Genomic DNA, 6,976 nt, shown 5'->3' with positions numbered 1-6,976 from the left:
TATTCAAGCTCAGTCATTAGCACCCTGTCCCCCCACTGAAATTATGAATGAAAAGCCTTGTTGTTCTTTACAAATAACTCGGGCTTCCTCAGTCAGTCAAATTCAAATGGCAGTGACTGCCAGACAAAGCGCCTGTATGATGGACAGTCCTCTCAGCAAGCCATCAAGGCACACAGGAAGTTTTTAAAGGCACACTCTAGGTAGCGCAGGCTGGGCGTTCCCAGATGGGGCTGGGGATGGGGCTGGGGATGGGGCTGGGGATGGGGCTGGGGATGGGGCTGGGGATGGGGCTGGGGATGGGGCTGGGGATGGGGCTGGGGATGGGGCTGGGGATGGGGCTGGGGATGGGGCTGGGGATGGGGCTGGGGATGGGGCTGGGGATGGGGCTGGGGATGGGGATGGAGATGGGGCAGGAGATGGGGATGGGGCTGGGGCAGGGGATGGGAATGGAGATGGGGATGGGGATGGGGCAGGAGATGGGGATGGGGCTGGGGATGGGGCTGGGGATGGGGCTGGGGATGGGGCTGGGGCAGGAGATGGGGATGGGGCTGGGGATGGAGATGGGGCAGGGGATGGGGCTGGGGATGGGGATGGGCAGGGGCTGGGGCAGGGGATGGGGATGGGGCTGGGGCAGGGGCTGGGGCTGTGGGGCAGCCGCTGCCCTCCAGCGCCGCGGGCTCGGCGCTGGCCGGGCGGCACCTCCGGCACCTTGTGGCGGCGGGGGCGGCGGGCTCGGAGCCGCGGCACAGCCCCCGCCGCCCGAGCATTGTTCACCGGCCCCTTTCACAACGGGGGAAAAGGTAATTGACAGCCCCATTGTCCGCCCCGGCCCCCCGCGGCTTTAAAACACTCCGGGGCCCCAGTCACACGTTGTCAATGGGAGCTGTCGGAGGTGACGAGTGAAGAAGGGCTGTTCAGGAAACAGTTTGAGCCCTTCAAGTGGACAGGCCTCAGTGACTTCTCCGGCACTCCGGCTGCCACAGGCAGGCCCTTCAAAAATAACCTTAAAGCAATAAATCATACATGTTTCCTGCACTATACAAGGAACAGCTGGTTGTTTTTCTTCACTTCCCCCCCCACCCCCGCCCTCTTTTTTTTTTTTTTTTTTTTTTTTTTAAGCCTAAAAATTATTTAAGCACAGGAAATCAAGCATGTCAAAGTTTGGCAAAGCAGTTGGGGTGATTTAGCAATTACAACACTTCTTTCTCTATTAGCCAATCCTTGGGCTTTGACTTTTTATCTCCTCATTTCCACAGGTTTCTGCATCTGCTCCAATGACTGGGGTAGCTCATCCCTTGTCTTCCATACAGCAAGGGAAGTGATGTGCATGGTTTGCAAGGAAAAGCTGTTCACTCTGATTCTTCTCTTTCAGAGGAACTCTGTGTCCTGGAGTTCGATAGCATGTCATGGACTTAGTCCAGCAATTTACTTAGGGAACAAAAGCCCTGAACCTGAGAATTTCTGGTGTGTCTCATCGTGGGCAAATCTGTACCTCTGTACTTAGTGCCCTTAACTATCCGATGCAGGCAGTATTGATGCAGCACCACGTGTGATACATCATATATGATGTGTGTGCATAAGAATGTATTGGATGTATTAAATTTTAAATACAACTACAGTTTTTTCTCCTAAGGCCTCTGTTGCTGCAGCTGGATCCATGCGGGCCAACATTTGTGTTTGCACCACCCCCTTTAGGAGCCCACCTGCCTGGATCTGATTTCAGCCTTGGAGCTGTCATTTCCTGCCATCACATGAGGTAGTTAGTGCGTGCTAACTAAAACCCAGATCTGTTAGACTTAGTGTGGCCGTTTAGCAATGCCCAATTCTGCCAATATATTCAGCGCTTGGAACTGATGATACACTTAGGAAATAAAAAGCAGGGGTCAAATATTCTTTGCAATGTTCTGCAATGTCCGTACACTGTGACTAAAACATTGTATTCTGGCCAGAAATGTAACTCTTAAAAAAACCCCAAAAAACTGACAGAAAAGCCAGAGGATGAAGTAAGGGGAAAATCAAACTTTTGTGGAGGTTTGGGGTCTGTGAAAATCAAGGTAGAAAAGAAAGAATTAGTTAATGTGCAGCAGCATTAAATTCTCTTTACTCACATAACATAGTATATATGTTCTTATTTCTTTATCATGACACCTACTATGTGATCTGCACAGTTCATGACATTAACCTATCCATTTAACAGCATTGGTGGGTCAGGCCATGGGAAGGAAGATTTGCATCTTTTATTTTTTTTTTTTGAATATTCTTACTGTCTGTCTTTCACTTGCAATATGATCTGTTTGTATGTCTGTTAATATAATTTAATCTCCTTGTGGGTGTAGTTTCAGTTCATCTATCCGCAGCACATTTCTGCCGTGGTTTAAAGGCTAGGGTAACATAGACTTGCTGAGTGCCTGAGACCAGTTTACAGGCAATTTTAGCCAAACCTTACAGCATGCTGTAAGACATGGCTCTCCTAAATATCTTTTGAAATCTTATGGGAGTAAAAGCTGCTCAAAACCTCAGACCAGATGCTTTGGTAGGATCCAGCCTTTAGCTTGCAAATTACTCCAGGCAAGGATCTCCTTCCTGTTTGGCAACTTCCTAGAACACTTTTGCAGCCGGATACATAAACTGCTTATTATGTTGAGGAGGAGATACTCATCTGGGGTGATTTACCATTGCTCACTTCCATCCTCTGAGAATCCAGCACCATATGGAAGTCAGAGGTTATCCATGTCCTGCAAAGGGAACCCATGATGGAAAGCTTTTGCTGTAAAAAGCTGTTTTCTTACTTTCCTTTACTGTGACCAAGAATTCCACATTCTCATATGTCACATTATACCAACTAACCTACAGTCTGCTCACACAGTGAATATAGCAATGTTTTGCTGCTACAATGAATGGCAGTTTAGAACCTGCCACCCTGGGGGCTTTGAGGTGTGTCTCTTGTGCTGGGAAGCGGTATAGAAATTCCCAGTTAACAAGTTTTCTATTGCCTTTGCCCAGCAGTGCAAAATGATTGCTTAGCCACCCTTAGATCAGTGGAGAAAAAGAATCTCCCAACCAAACAATGATTAGGAGACCAAAACCTCTGCTTCGCACTGACTACATGTAGAAGAACACTTGAAAAGCCATTACAGAATATGTGTGCTTATTCCCTAGCAGAGCTGAATCCTTCAGTTCTCAATTTTTCTCATCTCTTTGGGTAGGAAAAAAAAAAATCCTGTGTTTTGGGGCACTGCTGGCAGAGAAACTCAATGTCAGTACTTTCCTGACGGGCTTTTCCTACTTAGCTAAGCTCATTTCTAATGGGAGATGAGAAGCAAGTATGACAAATATTTTTCTTCTGATGTACAAACAGGTCTGTGAGCTAAGGCTGTGAATCCTGCCATGTGAAAAAGTGACATCAAGATGGCAGGAAAGCTGACATCATGTGCTGAAAGAGGAGTGACAGCAAGGCTGACAGAGAAGCTTAACTGGGCAGTCAAGTGTGAAGAAAGTGCAGCTGGACAGGTGTCTGTAGATGACAAGATGGGAGAAAAAAGTGCCAAGAGCTGGTAACTGTCTGAAGAGGGGATCAATTTAATCTATTTATATATTTATTTATATTTTTATTGCTCGTCTTATTGCCCTGGAGAACCATGCATTTTCTCTGGATTGCAGTGAGGAAACTGTTCTTGCTTTTACTTTGCCTTTGCCTCAGTCTTGTGGTCACAGTCCCCTAACACTTGTTGTGAAATCTAGACTCTAATAAAGTCAAAGGGAGTTTTGCCTTCAACTTTAGTGTGGCCAGGCTTTTACTCAGTTTGCAAGTCTGGCAGTGTCGGCAATGCTGGACTTGCATAGACCAAGGTTTAATTTGACAACAGGAGGGGAACTTTTTTCACATTTCCCCCCACTTCTCTTCCCAAAAGAAAGATGTAAGCCACTGCTGAAAGACAGTTAATAGTCCTTAGTCACATTGGTGCAAACTTGGAGGAAAAACATCCATTCTGCAAGGTACAGGCTAAATACAGCCTGCAAACTCAATTTGTCCAGCTTGCAACCTATACCCAGGAATAGCTGCTGGGGGAGCTTGGGAATGAATTGCATAGCAAATTCACAATTTCTGGGAAACATAGTGCTAGTTTGCATGCAAGCCCAATGGCAAACTCCATGAACACTCTAGCTTGGGCTATGTATGTTCTTAAGTGCTGGGGTAGAAGGCTCTCACTGGCTCTTAAAATGAAGTATTTTCCCAGACAGCCAGAAGAAATTGGGAACTGCTGATTTAGATCACAGTAAAATTTTCTTTTGAGATTCTTGTCAGTGCTTCCACCATTCAACCAGGAAGAAGTTGGTCTGCCAAATGAATTGAGGTTGAAACCTGTTTCTGAGCATATCTCTGGGTTCAGTAGGACATAAATGTAACAGATGAAGTTTTGAATCTTTTGAAGTCTATAGGAAAACTACCCTTGACTTTGATGAGGTCTGAATTTCATCTTTTTCCCATCACCTTCTTCTTCCCCCTTCACTTAATTCACCTCATAAAACAAAAACTGAGACTCATGTGTGTTTTTGTATAGCTGTCTAGATTCCTTTGAGCCATGCACTAGTGAACAGACTCCATTTGTATGTACAAAAGCCAGCTATGCATATGCAATTGTAACTGTGCATGAGAAGATCCTCTACAACCTTAGGCTTCAACTTATGAAAATCTGATTCTGGAAGCTTTATGGTTCCAGACTCTTTCAGGAAGAGTCAGGGACCCAAGGGATGTGTCTGTCTGCTACATTTTGCAATGAGCTTTTTACTTGGGAATAAAACCTGCAAGATGCTGAGCGCTGCAATTTGCTTTAACAAGAGTCCCTTTGAAGGCACGGTAAAGTGGGATCCAATTTTGTGAGAATCCAATAATGAGAATCATGAGGAAAAGAAAAGGCCTTAATTGACTCTGTCTATAAGTTTTCTGGAGTCCTTTGTATGGATCTTCTAATGCGTAGAAGGGCTTAACACACATTTTTCCTCCGTCTGGAGTCAGGGGTGGACAGGCCCTGATGTTGTCAGCTGTGCAAGTAGCACAGACATCACGTGTTTCATCCTCAGAAGTTCTGCAGTTGCTTGGCTTCAGACACATGGAAGTTTTACCTGAGTAACGGCAGGAAGATAAGGCTCATTAGCTAATTAATTCTCTCAACGCCCAGCTCGCACCCCTTCCGCAGCGCACGGTGTGTTGGATACGCAGATGTGCGCAGACATGCCCCTTGCAGAGCAGCATCTCCCTCTGTGCAGCGGCTGCTGTGCCTGAGCACGTGTTGTGCCGCTAAGCACCGATGATTTGAAGATACACTTTTGTTACACAATTTAGCCACCGTGCCTTGGGATATCTTGCCTCTCGTCCTGGTGAAATTCCCTACCTGTGTGTACCTTGGTGTTCCAGATGCTAGAAGTTAATTAATCCTACAGCAATCTGACACCTGTGTTACCTCACAGCTGTATTTGTGATGCATAAAAAGGTGCTTTTAGCATGGAATGTGCGATCGTTAAGTTTTGAAAACATTCAATTTGGGGGGGGGGGGCTGGAAATTGGAACAGGAAAGGGCAAAGCTCCCCTTGCAGGTTTGGAGCCCACCAAAAGCAATGCTCTATGCTCCCTCTGCTGGCACCAGGGCAGCCAGTCCTTCCTCTCCTAGATGCACTGACTATTTCAGCACGAAAAAACTCATACATTTAGCGGCAGTGCTTTTGTTAGGTGTAATAAATAATAAGCCATTTGAGATTTTTTTTCCTCTCATTCTGTTTTTCAGAAACAAGGGTTTGAGAAAGAAGCAGAAAGCAGAGCTAGGCTGCATGATTCTGCATTTATACTTCTGTCTAGCCTGAATACACTGCTTCCTGTTACATAAGCTGCAGACAATAGGGAAAAAGACATATTTAGGGTATCAGTGACAGGGAACAGAGCAATCGTTTTTTTGCTTTTTTTTTTTTTTTTTTTTTTTTTTTTGTTTTGTTAAATTAGAATCATACCTGATCTGAGTGTTTCTATTCTATGACTTCTGTTTTTCATTCTAGCTGTTTTGGAGGTTCTTACATTATTAATATAGGTAACCTATTTATTTAATGATTCAGTGAATATTAAGTAAGGCACTGCTTTTCCTTTAACAAATGCTAATACATGGTAATATTTTCTTTAATAAATGACCATTTACACTGGTTTAGTGAGATGCAACTTATCACATATAATTTCTTTTTAAATTTTCTTTTAAAAGTCACTATTGTGACTTTTAAAATCTTTAATTTGTAAAATTATATTTATCTAGTTCTAACTGTCAAATTGAAGAGAAGATTTATTTTCCATCTAATTTTTTATGTAATACTCTTTGATCATTCTGCCAAAAAATTAATGCCAACACACTATTATTTTATTTATTATTTCTCTTGTCTGGGTATGCTTTTGTTTGCAGTGGAAGCATTGGTGTAAGGAAATAAGAATTATGTTTTTTTCTAACTTTAGTTAAAAAACAGTGCAAAACCTTTCATTGAATGACAGAACCATCACTGGTCAAGTACGTCTGGAGGAAGAAGTGCAAATCTCCCCTTGAGGAGTGGAGCAGAAGTCAGAGAGATGTGCAGACATTGGCTCTATAGTGATTCTTCTGTCCCGTCCTTGCCAGAGGGAAGTGATGAAGATGCTGCCCATCAACCATAGTCCATTGTCCCTGTTTTCTGCCTCTTTTTTATCTGCTTTGCTTCCTGCAAAGAAGGATTTAGCTGGAAGAAGAGCCATATTGTCAGAGTGGTGATCTTTAACAGCTTTGCTTCAGGAAAAAAAAAAACCCAAAAATTGCAGTAGAGGTTACTTTGGTATGATATAGAGGCTTTGGTGTAGTGCAGATGGGAAAAACACATCTTATGCAGATAAGCATGTCTGAAGCCAGCCTCAGGTTTGGCCAATGTCAAAATATCAATGTACACATACAGTACAGATCAAATCACTCTT

General features: G+C 44.1%; 1 long non-coding RNA gene across 1 annotated transcript; it reads left to right on the top strand.

Moving 5' to 3' along the window:
* Positions 1-1,637: 1,637 nt before the first annotated feature.
* Positions 1,638-4,817, top strand: LOC147654134 (uncharacterized). The gene is made up of 2 exons (XR_015285461.1): positions 1,638-1,756; positions 3,359-4,817. It is a non-coding gene; the product is annotated as an uncharacterized LOC147654134 (long non-coding RNA).
* Positions 4,818-6,976: the final 2,159 nt, after the last annotated feature.

Source organism: Cyanistes caeruleus, chromosome 3, assembly GCF_971803275.1.
Source record: "Cyanistes caeruleus chromosome 3, bCyaCae1.hap1.1, whole genome shotgun sequence".
NCBI classification, from domain to species: Eukaryota; Metazoa; Chordata; class Aves; order Passeriformes; family Paridae; genus Cyanistes; species Cyanistes caeruleus.
Note: the sequence above shows the minus strand (reverse complement) of the source record. Positions and strands in the feature narration are given on the sequence as shown.